Raw genomic sequence first — 24,894 nt, 5'->3', positions numbered from 1 at the left:
ATGCATGCCATCGTTTCCCAATTGCGAAGATCGATGATCATGATGTCAATCACTGTACTGACTGGTCCAGACTCGATTATTTACAAACCGCCATCATATAGCTGGGATTTAGCTGAGGGCGGCGTTAAACAACAAGCTAATAAACAAACACTCAATCTAAGATATTGACAGTTTTAGACATCTGAACGCGCAATTGTTTGGGATGTCCCTATATGTTGTGGGGTCATGGTCTCTATTCATGTGTATAGATACAACACGTGTAAACTTTATTCCGTGGAGGTTTTAAACACATTTGTAGATACGTTCAGTGCTAATTATTTCTTGTATGTGCGGCAGGATCCGCAGACCTGGTATCATAACGATGTGGTTCCTAAACATATAGTCAGAATCGTACACTGGACAATGTTTACAGCAGAGATTTCTTACAAACATTGAACATTTTATGTCGCTGTTTTTTCATATCAAAACACATTTTTACCGCGTATTGGAATATATACACTTGGTAAACAAATGTAAATTTATGAAAGGGCACATATGAGTGTAACCATGGTAACTGTACAAAATAATGAAAACCTTTTTCTCTAAATTCTTATTTCAGTCCTTCTGGCCTGTTGTGCAGGAGCGCCTTCCGTTGATAGGAGCAGTGAGTCAGGTAATTGTACATGCACTGTTTTATTACTAGAGACAACTGTCACGACCCTTATATGTACAGACGGTTTGGTTTGGCGCCTCTTTCAGCAATATTCCAACCATCACACACCGGGGTCACGGGCAATGGTCGTGTTCGAAAGCGGAGAATTGTACCCGGCCCCTTCGGTGTGAAGATCCGCTTTAGAATATTTCTTCAGCCACTCATGCATGTAAGAAACGACTAACGGGATCGGGTGGTCAGGCTCGCTGACTTGGTTGGTACATGTCATCGTATCCCATTTGCGTAGATAGATGCTCATGATGTCAATCACTGGTTTGTCTGGTTCGTCATACAGCTGGAATATTGCTGAGTGCGGTGGTAAACAGCAGACTCACTTAACGCTTTATAAATTCTGATTTCCCAGCCCCCCCCCCCCCCCTCTCTCTCTCTCTCTCTCTCTCTCTCTCTCTCTCTCTCTCTCTCTCTCTCTCTCCGGCTGTTTCAGTAACCGTACTCCTCTAGGTGCGACGTAACGATTTTCCACTGTCTGTTATTCCAGGTCACTCCTGCTACCACTGCACAGATGCCTCGAACAACACTGAGTGTCAACATCTTACACGATGTCTCCATAGCCAGGTAGGACGTCCTTGCCATATATCTCCCTAGCCACATCTCTCGCTATTCACATGCCTCCCTATTCACATCCCTCCCTAGCCACACGTCTCCCTATTCACATGTCTCTCCAACCACATGTCTCCCTATTCACATCTCACCCTAGCCATATCTCTCCCTATTCGCATTTTTCCCTATTCACATCTCTCCCTATTCACATCTCTCCCTAGCCAAATGTCTCCCTATTCATATCTCACCCTATTCACATCTCTCCCTATTCATATCTCACCCTAGCCACATCCTATCTTTTTCACATCTCTCCCAAGCCACAACATTTCCCCTTTGCCACATGTCTCCCCACCCAGGCAGGGCACGCACGTAACATCTGTACGGTGTTGCCTGTTTAGATAGTATTAAGACTTCACATGGCCGTCAGACGCAAGAACTCTTGATGAAATGGTTACTGGTTAGTTCACGAGGACTCGAACTCGCAAGGACAAAGATAAGACACCGTTGTCCGAGTGGGTTAATCTACTTATACATAAAACGCCAACCCCAGACACGTGGCTTAGCCCAGACATGGCCTACATACAAAGAACCTTTGCACCTGTAATGTGTACACAACCATATCGTGATATAGTGGTTTAAAAGACATTCAAGAACTTTGTACTCATCTGTCAGAACACTGTATGAATCGCCCCTGCGTGACGCACGTGATATATTTTCCCTGTGTCTTTGGCACGTGCAAATCGCTCATAAGCGAATCTGTTTTAAAATGAGGGGAGAGGGAGGTGACTTTTTTTGTAAGTGTATATACAATTTCTATTGGACGAACTCGAGCACATTTATCAATCACATAAATATCGTTTGCCCAGGGTGATGGTCCAAGTATGAGCAGTCAAAGCCCTGATCAGGCTTCCGTTCCACAAAGCCACCTTAGCGCTACGACTATTATAAGCCTGTGTTAAAGAATGGGAGTTACGATCACCTTAGCGCTCAGGGCCCCGTTCCACAAAGCGATCTTAGCGCTACGACTATTATAAGCCTGTGTTAAAGTATGGGAGTTACGATCACCTTAGCGCTCAGGGCCCCGTTCCACAAAGCGATCTTAGCGCTACGACTAACATAAGCCTGTGTTAAAGAATGGGAGTTACGATCACCTTAGCGCTCAGGGCCCCGTTCCACAAAGCGATCTTAGCGCTACGACTATTATAAGCCTGTGTTAAAGAATGGGAGTTACGATCACCTTAGCGCTCAGGGCCCCGTTCCACAAAGCGATCTTAGCGCTACGACTATTATAAGCCTGTGTTAAAGTATGGGAGTTACGATCACCTTAGCGCTCAGGGCCCCGTTCCACAAAGCGATCTTAGCGCTACAACTATTATAAGCCTTTGTTAAAGTATGGGAGTTACGATCACCTTAGCGCTAAGATCGCTTTGTGGGCCCAGGAAAGGCGTAATTTAACGAAAAGCTTCTAATTCACACGTACTTTTAATGTACAGAATACCGCACGGCAAAAATTGACCGACACGCCTGTCATAAATAGATCTAGATTTACTATTCGTCTTATAGTTGGTAAATATATGATTGTTAAGGACACACTTATTCCTCCATGTCGCCGTTGTAGAAAAATACATTTATTAGCCTTCGGTGCGGACTTTCTAGGTTCGAATCTCACGGAAGACACGTAAAAGGATTCTATTATCAAGGTACATTAAAAGCGAAGATGAAGTTTCGTCATTGCGAAATGGTGTCTAACTGGCAGTTAAGTTAGCTGATGCTAAATCAAAGATAGTGAGTGAGTGAGAGAATGAGTATGGTTTTAGGCTCCTCCCCCCCTCGCGCCGATCAAAGACAAAGCGACATGGCGTAGTGTTAATCAATGTCTGAAGAATATGTACATGTCTGTCTGGGTGTCAAGGTGTCGGTCTTGTTATGTAAATGTTTGTATGTATATATTTATACATTATGATCATATGTGTAAACTAATATGAGACACCCTGGTTACACAGACCACGTGCTACAGTGTCTAAGTCACGCAGATTCTCGTTTGAATTGTGTGCAAAAAAACAAACAACAAATGCCACACACTTTATCCAAAGCGGAATCTGGTGCTGTATGTAGCTTAGATACACCGGCTTTTCATTCTCTGATTTAAGCTACCTGTTAAGCTACCCCTGTCTTGTATGACATGAATGGGCGATTAGAACACACAAATATTTCATCAAACTAGGAAAATAGCATGAAATATGTGAAAATCTTGGTCTCTTTTACCCCGTGACTCTGTATGTAGGTTAGATTATCAGCTGATCATTTTTCTCTGACTTGCACTTTTCAGCTATCTTAGTTAGTCACTTCTGAAATGAATGGGCGTATAGTACACACGTACTTGTCACCAATTCATAGGTACCTTATACCCTCTGCCTCAGTTCCACTGCATGCACTCCCTGTCCTCTTCACAGACAGTTCCTGCCACAGTCCATTAGACAGCAGGTTCATTCTGACCTGATTGTAGATTGTTCAAGGGATTATTGCATGTGAAATTTAACCTTAGTTCATCATGTCCTGTCCTGACGTGGATGTTAATAAATAATATCTGATACATGACAGTCAAGGTGGACAGTGATGTGTTTGTTAATAGTTTATATATGATACATGATAGTCAAGGTGGACAGTGATGTGTTTGTTAATAGTTTATATATGATACGTGATAGTCAAGGTCGGCAGTGATGTGTTTGTTAATAGTTTATCTATGATACACGATACTCAAGGTGGACAGTGATGTGTTTGTTAATAGTTTATATATGATGCATGATAGTCAAGGTGGGCAGAGATGTGTTTGTTAATAGTTTATATATAATACACGATAGTCAAGGTGGACAGTGATGTGTTTGTTAATAGTTTATATATGATGCATGATAGTCGAGGTGGGCGGAGATGTGTTTGTTAATAGTTTATATATAATACACGATAGTCAAGGTGGACAGTGATGTGTTTGTTAATAGTTTATATATGATGCATGATAGTCAAGGTGGACAGTGATGTGTTTGTTAATAGTTTATATATAATACACGATAGTCAAGGTGGACAGTGATGTGTTTGTTAATAGTTTATATATGATGCATGATAGTCAAGGTGGACAGTGATGTGTTTGTTAATAGTTAATATATGATACACGATAGTCGAGGTGGACAGTGATGTGTTTGTTAATAGTTTATATATAATACACGATAGTCAAGGTGGGCAGTGATGTGTTTGTTAATAGATTATATCTGATGCATGATAGTCAAGGTGGGCAGTGATGTGTTTGTTAATAGATTATATATGATACAGTCATGATAGTCAAGGTGGGCAGTGATGTGTTTGTTAATAGATTATATCTGATGCATGATAGTCAAGGTGGGCAGTGATGTGTTTGTTAATAGTTTATATATGATACAGTCATGATAGTCAAAGTGGGCAGTGATGTGTTTGTTTATAGTTTATATATGATACACGATAGTCAAGGTGGGCAGTGATGTGTTTGTTAATAGATTATATCTGATGCATGATAGTCAAGGTGGGCAGTGATGTGTTTGTTAATAGATTATATCTGATGCATGATAGTCAAGGTGGGCAGTGATGTGTTTGTTAATAGATTATATATGATACAGTCATGATAGTCAAGGTGGGCAGTGATGTGTTTGTTAATAGATTATATCTGATGCATGATAGTCAAGGTGGGAAGTGATGTGTTTGTTAATAGTTTATATATGATACAGTCATGATAGTCAAAGTGGGCAGTGATGTGTTTGTTTATAGTTTATATATGATACACGATAGTCAAGGTGGGCAGTGATGTGTTTGTTAATAGATTATATCTGATGCATGATAGTCAAGGTGGGCAGTGATGTGTTTGTTAATAGATTATATCTGATGCATGATAGTCAAGGTGGGCAGTGATGTGTTTGTTAATAGATTATATATGATACAGTCATGATAGTCAAGGTGGGCAGTGATGTGTTTGTTAATAGATTATATCTGATGCATGATAGTCAAGGTGGGAAGTGATGTGTTTGTTAATAGTTTATATATGATACAGTCATGATAGTCAAAGTGGGCAGTGATGTGTTTGTTTATAGTTTATATATGATACAGTCATGTTAGTCAAGGTGGGAAGTGATGTGTTTGTTAATACAGTTTATGCCCAAACGCATCACGGCAACGGCCATGGTAACCCGATGCACGTGAGTTCCGTGGAAATTGAAGTGCACATGCGTTCCTCCATTTCTTGTGTTGTGATTCGCTTTAAGAATATTTGACACTTTAATTTCAACCTTGATGATCAGTTTTGCCAAATATCATCTTTTTAACATGTCTCAAAGTATGTTTACAGTGTTTGGACAAATAAGGTTTCTCAAAAATCTATCCATGGTGACGTTTCTTTTGCGGTTCAGTATATATACAATTATCACAGCTGTTTGGCTACCGAGTACCTATCTTCGTGTACCTACAAGCTTTTAAGGATGCCCTATCAATTAATGCATACCACATGTGTTAAATGTCGCCTGACACGTCTCTGTCTTGTATTTCATGTCAAACTTAGATTGAGACGTCATTTGTGAAGGGTCAATTTCGACAAACAATAATATAAATTGTATATGACTGAATAAAAAATTATTTTTTTTAAAAAACAATAATATAAGAAAGATTATGTGCCTTACATATCTTCGAATAACAACTTTGAATAGCATTGAGAAGTGATGCACATGGGAGAGAATTTATGGATGTAAACTTCTTTATTATGAGGAAAAAACGTTCAGGGTATACGCTTACTCCTTCATCAGGTGAGTGAATGCTAGGATGCAGAGAGTATGTATGTGTACATATAAATAAAGCTACATAACCCTTTCTATATCCAATAGAAATCTCTACATAAAGCAGAGTTAATTATACAATTCCGACTATAGCATGAACATGTGTTTATAAATCACTATAAATGATCACAGTAATGATCTCATTAATCAGATAGCAAAGGTGGAAACGTAACAAGACTAGCCAGAAGTTAATTAGCACTGATTGGAAACAAACAATGGACTAATAGAAGGTAGGGGTAAATTGGCAGTGACTGGTAATTAGCAATGGATGAATGGAAGCTGCATGGATTAATTAGACTTGATAGTGGGATAATGCGACAGATAGATGGTGGCACAGATTTCTAAATCCGTAAGTCCCACGCACAGATTTAGATGTTACCGGGTCACGGTTCATGGCTGACTGGTATATTCTAATGTCAGTGGATTCTTTTAATTTCCTTGACGCTATTTGTTGTTTTTGGTGGTCAGTTCGGTGTGTTCGGAAATTGTGGAATTCTGGTCTAGTTTGTTGACATGGTCGGATGTTCTCTTGAGTCTGGTGTTGAGTGGTCTAAAGGTTTCTGCAATGTATGGTGGCAGAGGATTTGCAGAGGAATTGGTATATACATCCTCTGGGGTTCTGTGACTTGTGTTGCTGATGTCTCTGCCATTGGCTCGTAGATGGGTCTTGTAGTTCTTGCCGATGGAAAAGGTGACATCTTTGCTGGCTTTTGTCTTGGTGAGGCTAGACATCTGATGACTGAGAGGGCCTTGGCAGGATAAAGTGATTATTATGGGCGATGGGGCAGGTGTGGATCTGGGCTCGGAGTTCCTGGGTGTCTTTTTGATGGTTTTAGAGACTTGGTGGGCAGGGTAACTGTTGAGGGAAGTGAAGGTTTTCTTGAGATGGGTCAGTTTGGCTGCTGATGGCATCAGGGTGGCAAACGGATTTGTCACGTCGGGTCGGGTGAGGGTGGCGATGCTGGCTTGTTTTATCTGGGAATGTAGACAGGAGTTGTAGTGGATGTACTAGTCTTTGTGTGTTGACTTGCGGCAAACTTATGTCATCACTCCATCTTGTATAGTTTGGAGGGACACGTCAAAGGAGCAGGAGATGAGGTTGATGATACTGGCTATGGCTATGAGTTTGGTATCTAGGTCGTCAGTTCTGGTTTGGAGCTTGTTGCAGAGGATGGCTTCTTGTATATGGATGTTGGTGAAGAGGTCGATGCCGTCATAGCTGACTATGGTGCTTGTGAAGTTTGTTTCGTTTAGCTGATTGACGAAATATGAGGGATCGCTGATGTAGAACTTGTCACATTTGCCTAAGGGAGGCGGTAGAAGTACTTGCCGGTTCTATAACAGATGAGTATTCTGCCTTTTGGCGGGTTCGTGTGGATATCGACTGTTGTTCTTGGTTCAACTGGTTGACGACGGTGTCATTTATCCCTTTTTCTGGTTGAGGTATTTCATTGTCTTCTTATGAAGACGTTCTGGGTTTGTTTGCTGTGGGGTCTTTCTTGATAGTTAAGTGGGTGGTCGTGTCAGAGAGGGTATTGTTGTCGAGCTGAAGAACATGGCTACTTTACCATTATCAACTTTTGTTATGGTGATGGTGTTATTTTTCCAAAATTCAGTCATGACATGTCTCTCTTGGGTGTAGAGGTTTTGGCGTGGTTTGGGGGGCTTTCTTGATAGGTGTCTATAATCTGAAGGCGGAGGTAGCCGACATAAGGGTTTGAAGCCAATTGTTGGAGGGTCTTCTGGAAAGGGTCAGGTTTGGCAATACTTTCAAGATGTGATATTGTCAAAATCTGCGACTGAAGGTGGGCTTTTTGTCTGCTAAATTTCTGGATCTGATGTGGGACTACCAGCCAGGCACGAACCGTGACGAGTGCATCTAACCAGTGCTTGGGACTTATTGATTTAATTCATCTGTGCCATGTACCATCTGTGCCCCCATCCATCTGTGCCACCTTCCTTCTATCTTGCTCTCACTCGGGAAATACAAGAACTAATTTCATAAAATCAGTATAACACACATTCTCGCATAATAATATCTATCTATGGGACAGTGTTAAATGACTGAAATGTTCATTTTGGCAATTTACAAAACACCATAATATTTCAGTCATTTTACAATTATTTTCCTGTCAGATTAACTAAAAGTTATTACAAGTTCAAGAGGGCTTCAAATGTCACAATAGGTATATTATGTTTGGATTAGAAACCAACAAATAAAAATAACTTTCGTTTTCTACTGTCATCATGTTCAGTCAACGGGTGATGAATTAGAGTATACAATGTTTGGAATTCGTCATCATAATATAATACATGGTAACATAATTTTTAAATATATAGGAGTTTTGTAAATTGCCAAAGTGAATATTGAGTCATTTTTCACATTCACTGTAACATATAAAATGCCTGTGTCTGTACATATTGGCCCGAGTAACTGATAGAAGCGTCAGTAAATGGTCTCGCTGTATGATGTACGTTGGAATAAGGACAGAAGTTCAGGGTAAAATTGACTTTTTTTAGCAGATTGAAACGTTGATCCGAATAAAAAGTCACAGGAAATGAGAAAGTGGATTCCATTTTCCTCAACTTTGACAGATCTCAATACTTTTTAGAGACGATGCCATACATATCGCCAATCTTGTTTTTGCACCGTCTTGTGACCCGGCTAACGCGAGGTTAGCCCGTTTGTGTTATGTCTCAGACACGTTCTAATAGTATTATGCAATCAGAGTTAGCGTTTCGTTTCGTGCATTGGTTGTTCAGGACCTGTTCGAGGGTGTAATCTAATATTATATTAAACATTTGCATCACTACAACACAGACCTACATCTTAAACAAGCTGCTGCTAGTTTTCGAAAAACACAAATGATAAGAATGATAAATATAATCGCGTGATCAGCTTACGTCACCATATTCACTTATGTTGCTTGACGACACACTTTTTGCTCAACTCAACTTAACCCGAAAGTAGGTGTGTATTGAGAGTGGAGCCAGATATAGAATCAAGAGATAACGAATCTGTTAACTAACAAAGTGGGATTGTGTAATTAGAGAATATTCTACGAGCTACGAGGAATTCCGGATTATCTGTCCCGAGTTAATTAATTTTAAGTTTTAATTATTAAGTTCCTATGTAGATACGACGTCATCTTCAAATGCATTCATATAATAACGTTATGATGGGCCTCTTTGGAAAAGATGACTTTAATAGAACAATTAGAGCCAACTAGCAAACCAGCACGAGGTATACAATATAATACTACTACATCCCGCCCATATGGGTTATGCATGGGACAGTTATATTCAAACTAGGTGAAATAAAATGGGTTTATCTTCGCATGATTATGTCACTTATTAAGCAATGAGCATGTGTGTGTGTGTGTGTGTGTGTGTGTGTGTGTGTGTGTGTGTGTGTGTGTGTGTGTGTCGGTGTGTGTCTGTGTGTGTGTCTGTGTGTGTGTCTGTGTGTCTGTGTGTGTGGCTCCTTGTACAAGAAGTCCAAAGGCATGACGGTGTGTAGTGCTGCCTTTCTGAGATTCCATGTCGCAGCGTAAAATGAACAATGAATACCCCACGCAGACACAGCATACTCCGAGTCGTCCAGTACTTTATCCTCTTATGATGAGCAACAGACTGGGTAGAAAACAGTTCCATCTTTTCACATCGTTTAGAACGACGCGACCAGGGGATCGAACCCCCAACCCCGCTCTCCGGGTACATCCTCTACCCACTACACCACGGAGGATTCGCGAATTTTAACTAGAAAGCAGTGGCACTTAAAATGTCCCTATTGTTACGTGTCGATTCCCAAATTGAAACAATATGTTAACTCCGAAATCTGGACGTAAAAGAACTTAGTGTGAAACCAAGAAACAACCAACAAGTGTTATAATGTTAACAATTGAATTTAATTTACAACATCAACTTGGTTTACAAATCAACACAAATTACTAAACAGCAATTACAATGGCATTACTACATTGGTGGTAGTACAATATTTTATGATAGTATATAATATGATAGCAGTGGTCAGTATCAAATACAAAAATACGGTGGTGATAGCAAAAGTCAGTGATAATAGTATATTCACCCAGCGGCGACGGTGGTCAAGCTTTCGAGATGGGCCAAGGCAGGGAATACGGGGTGATCCTCACATGAAAGCTGGTCTTGATGTATTCTCAGGTGAAATTGTGTGATGAAATGTGTGATGAAATGTGTGATGAAATGTGTGATGAAATGTGTGATGGAATGTGTGATGAAATGTGTGATGACATGTGTGAGAGATGAGCCAGACACTCTCTTGCCCCACTATACATATATATAGTCGAACTAGCCACCGGAAATGTCTACACAGTGCTGTAAGGCTCTGTACAATGCTTGACGACTCTCGCCGTTTCCAGAAGTTACCACACCACTCCAGCATCTAAATATTGTAACTTCCTGACGGCTGCTAACATTAAACAATACAACAATCCTGACGACTAATCACTGTCCAAACACAATACAATGAGCGTCTCCCGGACCTCAACAGAAACAATGTAACACAGTTACAATCATTGTTCAACAATATAATATACTGCCGTAAACACCAGGTAAAAGGGTTGATCAGGATGGACAAAATCAAGACACGGTGTGATATATCACTTTTACTTTACTTTACTTTACTTTACTTTACTTTACTTTACTTTACTTTACTTTACTTTACTTTACTTTACTTTACTTTACTTTACTTTACTTTACCTCATCTCACCTCACCAACCTCACCAACCTCACCTCACCTCAACTCAACTCAACTCTTCTCACCTCACCTCACCAACCTCACCTCACCTCAACTCAACTCACCTCACCTCACCTCACCTCACCTCACCTCACCTCACCTCACCACACCTCACTTACTTACTTACTTTTACCAGTTTCATATTTATTCAATTGATGGCCGTCTTTTGAAATTAATGTTCATTAATTCGAATATGAAGTGTTTAATATCACTATGATTTCACTTTTTGAACATATAAGACGGCACTGAGTATATGACCCCAGTAACGATGTTGGTGTTGGAAAAGTTGGGGATAAAACTCCGATTTGACTTTAAGGCCGGCAGCCATATTGAAAACAACATTTTGGACCTTTGAACCATTTATTGACGTATTTGTTACTTGTTATGAGTATGATTGTTGTGATCTGTTTCCATGGTGACTTTTATCACCTTTATTTTAATATTTATTATGCTCCTAAATTTTATGAAATGTCCTGGTGTGGTGTCATGTTCCTCGTTTTTTATTTACAGAACCGATGCCTGACTCAAATCTGGTTTTCTGACTCTGGAATCGTGATTGGCAAGAGATGCGCCCCAATGCAGGTACAGTTAGCACTTCACCTTAAAACTGAGTGAGTGAGTTGGCTTAACGCCGCTGCGAACAGTATTTCAGTATATCACGGCATGTCAGTCAGCCTGATGTAAGAGGGAATATAAAATAGTGACAGTGAATAACCAGTCTAGATTATCCGCCGATTTCATTTGGCGTAAAGTGCAAAATAGCTGTGAAAATTATATGAATGGACCACTTGAGATCAGTGATGACAACAAATGTTTGCGAGGGTAAGTCAAGAAGTGATGCATGGTTCAGACGTTTACGATGTTGATGAAAGTATGGCTTTGGTGCTGACAAACCTAAAAACATATTCTGAGCGAACCGGGATTCGAACTAACGATCAAAGGTTTGTGGATGCCGATGGGACACAACTCTGCACAGCGAGTTGCGGAATCTCAGACGACTGGCCAACCCGTCCCTCCTATATTAATGATGAATATAACGGAGATAAAAGGTCTGTTCTCATATTGCTTAACTCGAATGAAGACCTTAGAGTTCACAATGGAGTCCATTTTGAGACCCTAACAATTTGCATTTTTTATTCACCGATAAATTCCTTAACTTGACACATCCTGACAGCAGACATATAAATGTTGCTATAAAAAACATCCCAAACCATGGAAATAAACTTCCGTTTCCGGAAAATTAGTATCTAACATCCTGCCAAATGTTATCGTATAACACATTTTGCACAGCTGAAATATATTTGGTCACGATATAGTTACATTGTACGTATACAGGGATATATTAGTGAACTGGATGTCAGGAGATCCGAGGATGTCAGCCGGCTGATCTCGTTCAGAGTTCATTGGGTCGGATCAAAGGTTATACTAGAGTCTCGTTGTTTTCCCAGTATCACCAGGATTACAAATGATTCCATGTTGTTGGTGATGGTAACCCCTTCGTTAAGTTGTTACGTACTTACTAGAGTGATTTAGTGAACTATTACAACTGGTCTCGTCATCCTCTACTGTTTGGCTCTTTGTTTGTTTGTTGTTTAACGCCGCACTCAGCAATATTCCAGCTATATGACAGCGGTTTGTATATAATCGAGTCTGGATCAGACAATCCAGTGATTGACATCATGAGCATCGATCCACGCGATTGGGACACAATGACATGCATCAACCAAGTCAGCGAGCCTGACCACCCGATCCCGTTAGTCGCCTCTTACGACAAGCACAGCCGCCTTTCACGGCAAGCATGGGTCCTGAAGACCTATTCTACCCCGGATCGTATAACACATTTTGCACAACTGAAATATATTTGCCCACGATATAGTTACATTGTACGTATACAGAACACAACGTTACTCCAGTATCTCGGGCGTGTGGGGATGCTTTCTCTGTATAAATATGCTGTACATCACACTGTCATTTCAGACGTGCTACGTCTACGAGGAGAACAACGAGGACGCTTGCAGCAACCCCGATGAAGAGTTCGAGGGCTATTGTTCGTTCTGTTGTGAGGGGTCAGGCTGCAACCAGGGTCTGCCACCTTATGGTAAACAGGCTCAATACCATCACGCCTTTCCTTCTGTCTTCGCCGCCGCGAATATCTTCAAGCTTGCAATATTCTACCATGAATTTGGAATTTACTCGATTCTGATTGGTCAATCAGAGGCTATTAAATCACAATAAACCCCATCTAATTGAAACAGCTGGTTTGACGGCCGAATCACCGCGGAAACTAATATTCATCATAGAATAGTACTATTTTCAGTCATTGTCGGTAGGCATATTTAAATATTTATATCTACAATTACAGGTTACAAAATGCACAGACGCGGGGACTAAAATATTCAAAGGGTGTGTGCAATACATTTCGTGCAGCAAACACGATAGAAATCTACAAAGGGAATGTATTTACGTTTTGAAGACAACAGAGAGCTTGGAATTTTGGCCTAATGCTGCGCCTTCGGTTCCAAATTCAATTTAGCGGGGTTAAATCTCCAGGTAACCTAGCTCTACATTGAAAACACTGTATGTTTATCTCCTAAATCACTCGCACACTCGTTTCTGTCGTCGATTCCAGTAAGTCAAAGGTTGCAATTAAATGCATTCACTCGACACTTCTGAACCAAATTGGAACGCAAGTTACTAGTGTCACAAGTTCACGTGACGACCTTATAAAAGTCAATCTGGCGGCAGTCGTGACCCTATACATTACTCGATTTCGAATTTTAAACTTAGTTCTAATAACCATAAGTGAAACTTTAAAAAAAATTCAGCCGTGATTTGTAAGAAGTGTATTCGGAGGGACATATTAGTGAACTGGATGTCAGGAGATCCGAGGATGTCAGCCGGCTGATCTCGTTCAGAGTTCATTGGGTCGGATCAAAGGTTATACTAGAGACTCGTTGTGTGCCCTGTATGACCATGATTACAAACGATTCCATGTTGTTGGTGATGGTAACCCCTTCGTTAAGTCGTTACGTACTTACTAGAGTGATTTAGTGAACTATTACAACTGGTCTCGTCATCCTCTACTGTTTGGCTCTTTGTTTGTTTGTTGTTTAACGCCGCACTCAGCAATATTCCAGCTATATGACAGCGGTTTGTATATAATCGAGTCTGGACCAGACAATCCAGTGATTGACATCATGAGCATTGATCCACGCGATTGGGATACAAAGACATGCATCAACCAAGTCAGCGAGCCTGACCACATGATCCCGTTAGTCGCCTCTTACGACAATCACAGCCGCCTTTCACGGCAAGCATGGTTCCTGAAGATCTATTCTACCCCGGATCTTCACGGGTATCATCATCTATTGTCTGTTGGATGGTGTGTATGGCCCCGAATGTTGGTGATGCTACTTTGGTGTTCTTTGCCTCGGAACCCATGACAACCAACGACCGCGGGAAAGACTAACTACCTTCAAGGTCAACATATTTTACTTCATATCTTGGAGGGGGTGGTCGGTTAGCCTAGTTGTTAAAGCGTTAGCTAGTCATGCTGAAGACAGGTACAATGTTGAGACAGGGAACGTTGGACGGCAGATCGTACCTGTATTCGCTAAATATCCATGTATGCATCTTTCAGGGACAGTTTCGGAGGATGAAGCCGATGACGTAGATGATGGCGACAGTAAGTCAGGAGGTCATGGGAGCAAATCAGGAGGTCATGGGAGCAAGTCAGGAGGTCATGGGAGCAAGTCAGGAGGTCATGGGAGCAAGTCAGGAGGTCACGGGAGCAAGTCAGGAGGTCCCGGGAGCAAGTCAGGAGGTCATGGGAGCAAGTCAGGAGGTCATGGGAGCAAGTCAGGAGGTCCCGGGAGCAAGTCAGGAGGTCATGGGAGCAAGTCAGGAGGTCCCGGGAGCAAGTCAGGAGGTCCTGGGAGCAAGTCAGGAGGTCATGGGAGCAAATCAGGAGGTCCTGGGAGCAAGTCAGGTGGACCAGGCGGCAAGTCAGGTGGACCAGGTGGCAAGTCAGGTGGACCAGGCGGCAAGTCAGGTGGACCAGGCGGCAAGTCAGGTGGACCAGGCGGCAAGTCAGGTGGACCAGGCGGCAAGTCAGGTGGACCAGGTGGCAAGTCAGGTGGACCAGGTGGCAAGTCAGGTGGACCAGGCGGCAAGTCAGGTGGACCAGGCGGCAAGTCAGGTGGACCAGGCGGCAAGTCAGGTGGACCAGGTGGACCAGGTGGGCCAGGCGGCAAGTCAGGTGGACCAGGCGGCAAGTCAGGTGGACCAGGTGGCAAGTCAGGTGGACCAGGCGGCAAGTCAGGTGGACCAGGTGGACCAGGCGGCAAGTCAGGTGGACCAGGCGGCAAGTCAGGTGGACCAGGCGGCAAATCAGGGCCTGTTAAAAGCCCTGGAGCACAAGGGGGACTCAAAACACCCGCTCCTGCGACACAACCACCTCCTCTTCAGACAAACCCACCAAAGACACCCCAGCCACAGGCAAAGACCCAACCTCCAGCAACACAACCTCCAGCAACACAACCTCCTGCAACTCAGCCTCCAGCAACACAACCTGCAGCAACACAGGCCCCACCAGCCCAAAACAGACCAGCACAGCAGCCTAACAACGTGGTACAGCCTTGTCACTGTCATGCTGGTCAACCGTGCTACGTAAATCATGGCCCAGCTGGTCAAAATGGTCAATCGGTCAACCAGGGAGGTAGTCAGATAGGTGCCCTGGGCAGTTCCGGTTTGGACATAACCATCAACCTTCATCTCGGAGGAATATTGTTTGGAAGCGCCGGGAACCAGATGAGCCCAGCCCAGAGTGTTGCTAATTGTCCCTGTGCCCAGCAAAACGCCAAACCCGCAACTACAGCCGCGCCAACACAACGTAAGAACAATTCTAATTGATATGCCACTCAATGGGTAAAGTGAATCTGTCATTTAATATGAAAGAATCAGGTGGTCCATGAGTTCTTAGGAGTCGTATGTATTATTATATTAATTTATCATTCATTTGTTATTTTGGGATGTGGGTTTGCTTCTTAAAGACATGCAACTGATTTTGGTTCTTTAATTTGGGTTGATTAGTTTTTTAGGTTTTGGTTTTAAGTGTGTTGAGTTGAGTGGGGGAAAACAGGCATTTTTGAATATTCCTTTTGTTCAAGAAAATACGAAATACTGGAAAAAGATTATTTTTTTATCCCAGGTTTGTATCCTGACCTGCTTTATGTTGGAGGAAAGCTTGAAATGATGCAAGTCTGAAACGTTTACCACTTTGGTGAAACCCAGAGCACGGATATGCTGTTGATAAACCTAGAACCATAATCGGGGCGAACTGGGATTGTAATCTACGACCATAGGTTTTTGGTACGCCCAAGGGATACTAATCTGTGCAGCCACACAGTGAACTTATAGTTCTTGAGAAACACCATATTTATACTCCATATGACCTGTATATTAGTCCCGTGTCACATCTCTGTTCCAGCGACTAACCCACCAACAGTCACCCAGCATCCGACCACGCCCAAACCGACTGCATCTCCAACGAAGTCGCCCAAAATGACTATAGCACAAACAAATCCACCGACACTGACAACGACAAAACCAACAAATCCACCGACAACCGCACAACCAACAAAACCGCCGACAACCGCACAACCAACAAAACCACCGACAACCGCACAACCAACAAAACCACCGACAACAGCACAACCAACAAATCCACCGACAACCGCACAACCAACCAAATCAACAATTAAACTTGCTGCAAAATTTCCTAAAACTGCTGCACCGCCGACTAGACCAACAACGGCATCAACCGCTTCAACTACGACTACAACAACTACCACAACGACAACTACTCCAACTACCGCTGTGAAACGTAGGCAGACATGTACACATGTCCTTTAATGGCTACGTTCAGACTGCGATAATATCAGTTGTTCACTTTAAAATCACGATGTCATTGACAAAAGTTTTTAAAGGGATGAATAATTTGTTTTCAGTAACTGGTAACTACGGAGTGTTTGAATTGACAAGTTATCAAGCTTTTATTGTTCCTTTCACAATAACTAGTAAATTCAGATTGTTCTCTTTAAATTAGCAAGATGTCAACTTTTATGATCTTTTATGATCTTCTTTGCTTTGGCTGAGGACGTTGTCAATCTGTGTTCCCTAAGTTGTTCTACAATAATGTTCAGAGTATTTGCTTTGACTGAGGACGTTGTCAATCTGTGTTCCCAAGTTGTTCTACAACAACTGTTAAGAGTATTTGCTTTGACTGAGGACGTTGTCAATCTGTGTATCCTAAGTTGTTCTACAATAAGTGTTCAAAGTATTTGCTTTGACTGAGGACGTTGTCAATCTGTGCTCCCTAAGTTGTTCTACAATAATGTTCAGAGTATTTGCTTTGACTGAGGACGTTGTCAATCTGTGTTCCCTAAGTTGTTCTACAATAATGTTCAGAGTATTTGCTTTGACTGAGGACGTTGTCAATCTGTGTTCCCTAAGTTGCTCTACAATAATGTTCAGAGTATTTGCTTTGACTGAGGACGTTGTCAATCTGTGTTCCCTAAGTTGTTCTACAACAACTGTTCAGAGTATTTGCTTTGACTGAGGACGTTGTCAATCTGTGTTCCCTAAGTTGTTCTACAATAAGTGTTCAAAGTATTTGCTTTGACTGCGGATGTTGTCAATCTGTGTTCCCTAAGTTGTTCTACAATAATGTTCAGAGTATTTGCTTTGACTGAGGACGTTGTCAATCTGTGTTCCCTAAGTTGTTCTACAACAACTGTTCAGAGTATTTGCTTTGACTGAAGACGTTGTCAATCTGTGTATCCTAAGTTGTTCTACAATGATGTTCAAAGTATTTGCTTTGACTGAGGACGTTGTTAATCTGTGTTCCCTAAGTTGTTCTACAAAAATGTTCAGAGTATTTGCTTTGACTGAGGACGTTGTCAATCTGTGTATCCTAAGTTGTTCTACAATAAGTGTTTAAAGTATTTGCTTTGACTGAGGACGTTGTCAATCTGTGCTCCCTAAGTTGTTCTACAATAAGTGTTTAAAGTGTTTGCTTTGACTGAGGACGTTGTCAATCTGTGTTCCCTAAGTTGTTCTACAACAACTGTTCAGAGTATTTGCTTTGACTGAGGACGTTGTCAATCTGTGTTCCCTAAGTTGTTCTACAATAATGTTCAGAGTATTTGCTTTGACTGAGGACGTTGTCAATCTGTGTTCCCTAAGTTGTTCTACAACAACTGTTAAGAGTATTTGCTTTGACTGAGGACGTTGTCAATCTGTGTTCCCTAAGTTGTTCTACAACAACTGTTAAGAGTATTTGCTTTGACTGAGGACGTTGTCAATCTGTGTTCCCTAAGTTGTTCTACAACAACTGTTCAGAGTATTTGCTTTGACTGAGGACGTTGTCAATCTGTGTTCCCTAAGTTGTTCTACAACAACTGTTCAGAGTATTTGCTTTGACTGAGGACGTTGTCAATCTGTGTTCCCTAAGTTGTTCTACAATAATGTTCAGACTATTTGCTTTGACTGAGGACGTTGTCAATCTGTGTTCCCTAAGTTGTTCTACAACAACTGTTCAGAGTATTTGCTTTGACTGAAGACGTTGTCAATCTGTGTATCCTAAGTTGTTCTACAATGATGTTCAAAGTATTTGCTTTGACTGAGGACGTTGTTAATCTGTGTTCCCTAAGTTGTTCTACAAAAATGTTCAGAGTATTTGCTTTGACTGAGGACGTTGTCAATCTGTGTATCCTAAGTTGTTCTACAATAAGTGTTTAAAGTATTTGCTTTGACTGAGGACGTTGTCAATCTGTGCTCCCTAAGTTGTTCTACAATAAGTGTTTAAAGTGTTTGCTTTGACTGAGGACGTTGTCAATCTGTGTTCCCTAAGTTGTTCTACAACAACTGTTCAGAGTATTTGCTTTGACTGAGGACGTTGTCAATCTGTGTTCCCTAAGTTGTTCTACAATAATGTTCAGAGTATTTGCTTTGACTGAGGACGTTGTCAATCTGTGTTCCCTAAGTTGTTCTACAACAACTGTTAAGAGTATTTGCTTTGACTGAGGACGTTGTCAATCTGTGTTCCCTAAGTTGTTCTACAACAACTGTTAAGAGTATTTGCTTTGACTGAGGACGTTGTCAATCTGTGTTCCCTAAGTTGTTCTACAACAACTGTTCAGAGTATTTGCTTTAACTGAGGACGTTGACTATCTGTGTTCCCTAAGTTGTTCTACAATAAGTGTTCAAAGTATTTGCTTTGACTGAGGACGTTGTCAATCTGTGTTCCCTAAGTTGTTCTACAACAACTGTTCAGAGTATTTGCTTTGACTGAGGACGTTGTCAATCTGTGTTCCCTAAGTTGTTCTACAATAGGTGTTTAAAGTATTTGCTTTGACTGAGGACGTTGTCAATCTGTGTTCCCTAAGTTGTTCTACAACAACTGTTCAGAGTATTTGCTTTGACTGAGGACGTTGTCAATCTGTGTTCCCTAAGTTGTTCTACAACAACTTTTCAGAGTATTTGCTTTGACTGAGGACGTTGTCAATCTGTGTATCCTAAGTTGTTCTACAATAAGTGTTCAAAGTATTTGCTTTGACTGAGGACGTTGTCAATCTGTGTTCCCTAAGTTGTTCTACAATAATGTTCAGAGTATTTGCTTTGACTGAGGACGTTGTCAATCTGTGTTCCCTAAGTTGTTCTACAACAACTGTTCAGAGTATTTGCTTTGACTGAGGACGTTGTCAATCTGTGTTCCCTAAGTTGTTCTACAATAATGTTCAGACTATTTGCTTTGACTGAGGACGTTGTCAATCTGTGTTCCCTAAGTTGTTCTACAACAACTGTTAAGAGTATTTGCTTTGACTGAGGACGTTGTCAATCTGTGTTCCCTAAGTTGTTATACAATAAGTGTTCAAAGTATTTGCGTTGACTGAGGACGTTGTCAATCTGTGTTCCCTAAGTTGTTCTAAAATAATGTTCAGAGTATTTGCTTTGACTGAGGACGTTGTCAATCTGTGTTCCCTAAGTTGTTCTACAATAATGTTCAGAGTATTTGCTTTGACTGAGGACGTTGTCAATCTGTGTTCCCTAAGTTGTTCTACAATAAGTGTTCAAAGTATTTGCTTTGACTGAGGACGTTGTCAATATGTGTTCTCTAAGTTGTTCTACAATAATGTTCAGAGTATTTGCTTTGACTGAGGACGTTGTCAATCTGTGTTCCCTAAGTTGTTCTACAATAAGTGTTCAAAGTATTTGCCTTGACTGAGGACGTTGTCAATCTGTGTTCCCTAAGTTGTTCTACAACAACTGTTCAGAGTATTTGCTTTGACTGAGGACGTTGTCAATCTGTGTTCCCTAAGTTGTTCTACAACAACTGTTAAGAGTATTTGCTTTGACTGAGGACGTTGTCAATCTGTGTTCCCTAAGTTGTTCTACAATAAGTGTTCAAAGTATTTGCTTTGACTGCGGATGTTGTCAATCTGTGTTCCCTAAGTTGTTCTACAATAATGTTCAGACTATTTGCTTTGACTGAGGACGTTGTCAATCTGTGTATCCTAAGTTGTTCTACAATGATGTTCAAAGTATTTGCTTTGACTGAGGACGTTGTCAATCTGTGCTCCCTAAGTTGTTCTACAATAAGTGTTTAAAGTATTTGCTTTGACTGAGGACGTTGTCAATCTGTGTTCCCTAAGTTGTTCTACAATAATGTTCAGAGTATTTGCTTTGACTGAGGACGTTGTCAATCTGTGTATCCTAAGTTGTTCTACAATGATGTTCAAAGTATTTGCTTTGACTGAGGATGTTGTCAATCTGTGTTCCCTAAGTTGTTCTACAATAATGTTCAGAGTATTTGCTTTGACTGAGGACGTTGTCAATCTGTGCTCCCTAAGTTGTTCTACAATAAGTGTTTAAAGTGTTTGCTTTGACTGAGGACGTTGTCAATCTGTGTTCCCTAAGTTGTTCTACAATAGGTGTTTAAAGTATTTGCTTTGACTGAGGACGTTGTCAATCTGTGCTCCCTAAGTTGTTCTACAATAAGTGTTTAAAGTATTTGCTTTGACTGAGGACGTTGTCAATCTGTGTTCCCTAAGTTGTTCTACAACAACTGTTCAGAGTATTTGCTTTGACTGAGGACGTTGTCAATCTGTGTTCCCTAAGTTGTTCTACAACAACTGTTCAGAGTATTTGCTTTGACTGAGGACGTTGTCAATCTGTGTTCCCTAAGTTGTTCTACAATAATGTTCAGAGTATTTGCTTTGACTGAGGACGTTGTCAATCTGTGTTCCCTAAGTTGTTCTACAACAACTGTTAAGAGTATTTGCTTTGACTGAGGACGTTGTCAATCTGTGTTCCCTAAGTTGTTCTACAACAACTGTTAAGAGTATTTGCTTTGACTGAGGACGTTGTCAATCTGTGTTCCCTAAGTTGTTATACAATAAGTGTTCAAAGTATTTGCGTTGACTGAGGACGTTGTCAATCTGTGTTCCCTAAGTTGTTCTACAATAATGTTCAGAGTATTTGCTTTGACTGAGGACGTTGTCAATCTGTGTTCCCTAAGTTGTTCTACAACAACTGTTCAGAGTATTTGCTTAGACTGAGGACGTTGTCAATCTGTGTTCCCTAAGTTGTTCTACAATAAGTGTTCAAAGTATTTGCTTTGACTGAGGACGTTGTCAATCTGTGTTCCCTAAGTTGTTCTACAAAAATGTTCAGAGTATTTGCTTTGACTGAGGACGTTGTCAATCTGTGTTCCCTAAGTTGTTCTACAACAACTGTTCAGAGTATTTGCTTTGACTGAGGACGTTGTCAATCTGTGTTCCCTAAGTTGTTCTACAATAAGTGTTCAAAGTATTTGCTTTGACTGAGGACGTTGTCAATCTGTGTTCTCTAAGTTGTTCTACAATAATGTTCAGAGTATTTGCTTTGACTGAGGACGTTGTCAATCTGTGTTCCCTAAGTTGTTCTACAACAACTGTTCAGAGTATTTGCTTTGACTGAGGACGTTGTCAATCTGTGTTCCCTAAGTTGTTCTACAACAACTGTTAAGAGTATTTGCTTTGACTGAGGACGTTGTCAATCTGTGTTCCCTAAGTTGTTCTACAATAAGTGTTCAAAGTATTTGCTTTGACTGAGGACGTTGTCAATATGTGTTCCCTAAGTTGTTCTACAACAACTGTTCAGAGTATTTGCTTTGACTGAGGACGTTGTCAATCTGTGCTCCCTAAGTTGTTCTACAATAAGTGTTTAAAGTATTTGCTTTGACTGAGGACGTTGTCAATCTGTGTTCCCTAAGTTGTTCTACAATAATGTTCAGACTATTTGCTTTGACTGAGGACGTTGTCAATCTGTGTTCCCTAAGTTGTTATACAATAAGTGTTCAAAGTATTTGCCTAGACTGAGGACGTTGTCAATCTGTGTTCCCTAAGTTGTTCTACAACAACTGTTCAGAGTATTTGCTTTGACTGAGGACGTTGTCAATCTGTGTTCCCTAAGTTGTTCTACAACAACTGTTAAGAGTATTTGCTTTGACTGAGGACGTTGTCAATCTGTGTTCCCTAAGTTGTTCTACAATAAGTGTTCAAAGTATTTGCTTTGACTGAGGACGTTGTCAATCTGTGTTCCCTAAGTTGTTCTACAATAATGTTCAGAGTATTTGCTTTGACTGAGGACGTTGTCAATCTGTGTTCCCTAAGTTGTTCTACAACAACTGTTCAGAGTATTTGCTTTGACTGAGGACGTTGTCAATCTGTGTTCCCTAAGTTGTTCTACAATAAGTGTTCAAAGTATTTGCTTTGACTGAGGACGTTGTCAATCTGTGTTCCCTAAGTTGTTCTACAATAATGTTCAGAGTATTTGCTTTGACTGAGGACGTTGTCAATCTGTGTTCCCTAAGTTGTTCTACAACAACTGTTCAGAGTATTTGCTTTGACTGAGGACGTTGTCAATCTGTGTTCCCTAAGTTGTTCTACAACAACTGTTAAGAGTATTTGCTTTGACTGAGGACGTTGTCAATCTGTGTTCCCTAAGTTGTTCTACAATAAGTGTTCAAAGTATTTGCTTTGACTGAGGACGTTGTCAATATGTGTTCCCTAAGTTGTTCTACAACAACTGTTCAGAGTATTTGCTTTGACTGAGGACGTTGTCAATCTGTGCTCCCTAAGTTGTTCTACAATAAGTGTTTAAAGTATTTGCTTTGACTGAGGACGTTGTCAATCTGTGTTCCCTAAGTTGTTCTACAATAATGTTCAGACTATTTGCTTTGACTGAGGACGTTGTCAATCTGTGTTCCCTAAGTTGTTCTACAATAAGTGTTCAAAGTATTTGCCTAGACTGAGGACGTTGTCAATCTGTGTTCCCTAAGTTGTTCTACAATAATGTTCAGACTATTTGCTTTGACTGAGGACGTTGTCAATCTGTGTTCCCTAAGTTGTTCTACAATAAGTGTTCAAAGTATTTGCTTTGACTGCGGATGTTGTCAATCTGTGTTCCCTAAGTTGTTCTACAATAATGTTCAGACTATTTGCTTTGACTGAGGACGTTGTCAATCTGTGTATCCTAAGTTGTTCTACAATGATGTTCAAAGTATTTGCTTTGACTGAGGACGTTGTCAATCTGTGCTCCCTAAGTTGTTCTACAATAAGTGTTTAAAGTATTTGCTTTGACTGAGGACGTTGTCAATCTGTGTTCCCTAAGTTGTTCTACAATAATGTTCAGAGTATTTGCTTTGACTGAGGACGTTGTCAATCTGTGTATCCTAAGTTGTTCTACAATGATGTTCAAAGTATTTGCTTTGACTGAGGATGTTGTCAATCTGTGTTCCCTAAGTTGTTCTACAATAATGTTCAGAGTATTTGCTTTGACTGAGGACGTTGTCAATCTGTGCTCCCTAAGTTGTTCTACAATAAGTGTTTAAAGTGTTTGCTTTGACTGAGGACGTTGTCAATCTGTGTTCCCTAAGTTGTTCTACAATAGGTGTTTAAAGTATTTGCTTTGACTGAGGACGTTGTCAATCTGTGCTCCCTAAGTTGTTCTACAATAGGTGTTTAAAGTATTTGCTTTGACTGAGGACGTTGTCAATCTGTGTTCCCTAAGTTGTTCTACAACAACTGTTCAGAGTATTTGCTTTGACTGAGGACGTTGTCAATCTGTGTTCCCTAAGTTGTTCTACAACAACTGTTCAGAGTATTTGCTTTGACTGAGGACGTTGTCAATCTGTGTTCCCTAAGTTGTTCTACAATAATGTTCAGAGTATTTGCTTTGACTGAGGACGTTGTCAATCTGTGTTCCCTAAGTTGTTCTACAACAACTGTTAAGAGTATTTGCTTTGACTGAGGACGTTGTCAATCTGTGTTCCCTAAGTTGTTCTACAATAAGTGTTCAGAGTATTTGCTTTGACTGAGGACGTTGTCAATCTGTGTTCCCTAAGTTGTTCTTCAATAATGTTCAGAGTATTTGCTTTGACTGAGGACGTTGTCAATCTGTGTTCCCTAAGTTGTTCTACAACAACTGTTCAGAGTATTTGCTTTGACTGAGGACGTTGTCAATCTGTGTTCCCTAAGTTGTTCTACAATGATGTTCAAAGTATTTGCTTTGACTGAGGACGTTGTCAATCTGTGCTCCCTAAGTTGTTCTACAATAAGTGTTTAAAGTATTTGCTTTGACTGAGGACGTTGCCAATCTGTGTTCCCTAAGTTGTTCTACAATAAGTGTTCAAAGTATTTGCTTTGACTGAGGACGTTGTCAATCTGTGTTCCCTAAGTTGTTCTACAACAACTGTTCAGAGTATTTGCTTTGACTGAGGACGTTGTCAATCTGTGTTCCCTAAGTTGTTCTACAATAATGTTCAGACTATTTGCTTTGACTGAGGACGTTGTCAATCTGTGTTCCTAAGTTGTTCTACAACAACTGTTCAGAGTATTTGCTTTGACTGAGGACGTTGTCAATCTGTGTTCCCTAAGTTGTTCTACAACAACTGTTCAGAGTATTTGCTTTGACTG

General features: G+C 40.8%; 1 pseudogene; it reads left to right on the top strand.

The window, feature by feature from the left end:
• Positions 1-24,894, top strand: part of LOC139477012 (collagen alpha-2(I) chain-like) — a 40,146-nt pseudogene that overhangs the window by 4,221 nt on the left and 11,031 nt on the right.

Source organism: Haliotis cracherodii, unplaced genomic scaffold (genome assembly GCF_022045235.1).
Source record: "Haliotis cracherodii isolate W230 unplaced genomic scaffold, xgHalCrac1.p SCAF_30, whole genome shotgun sequence".
Taxonomy (NCBI): Eukaryota; Metazoa; Mollusca; class Gastropoda; order Lepetellida; family Haliotidae; genus Haliotis; species Haliotis cracherodii.
This window is presented reverse-complemented; position numbering and strand designations above follow the sequence as displayed.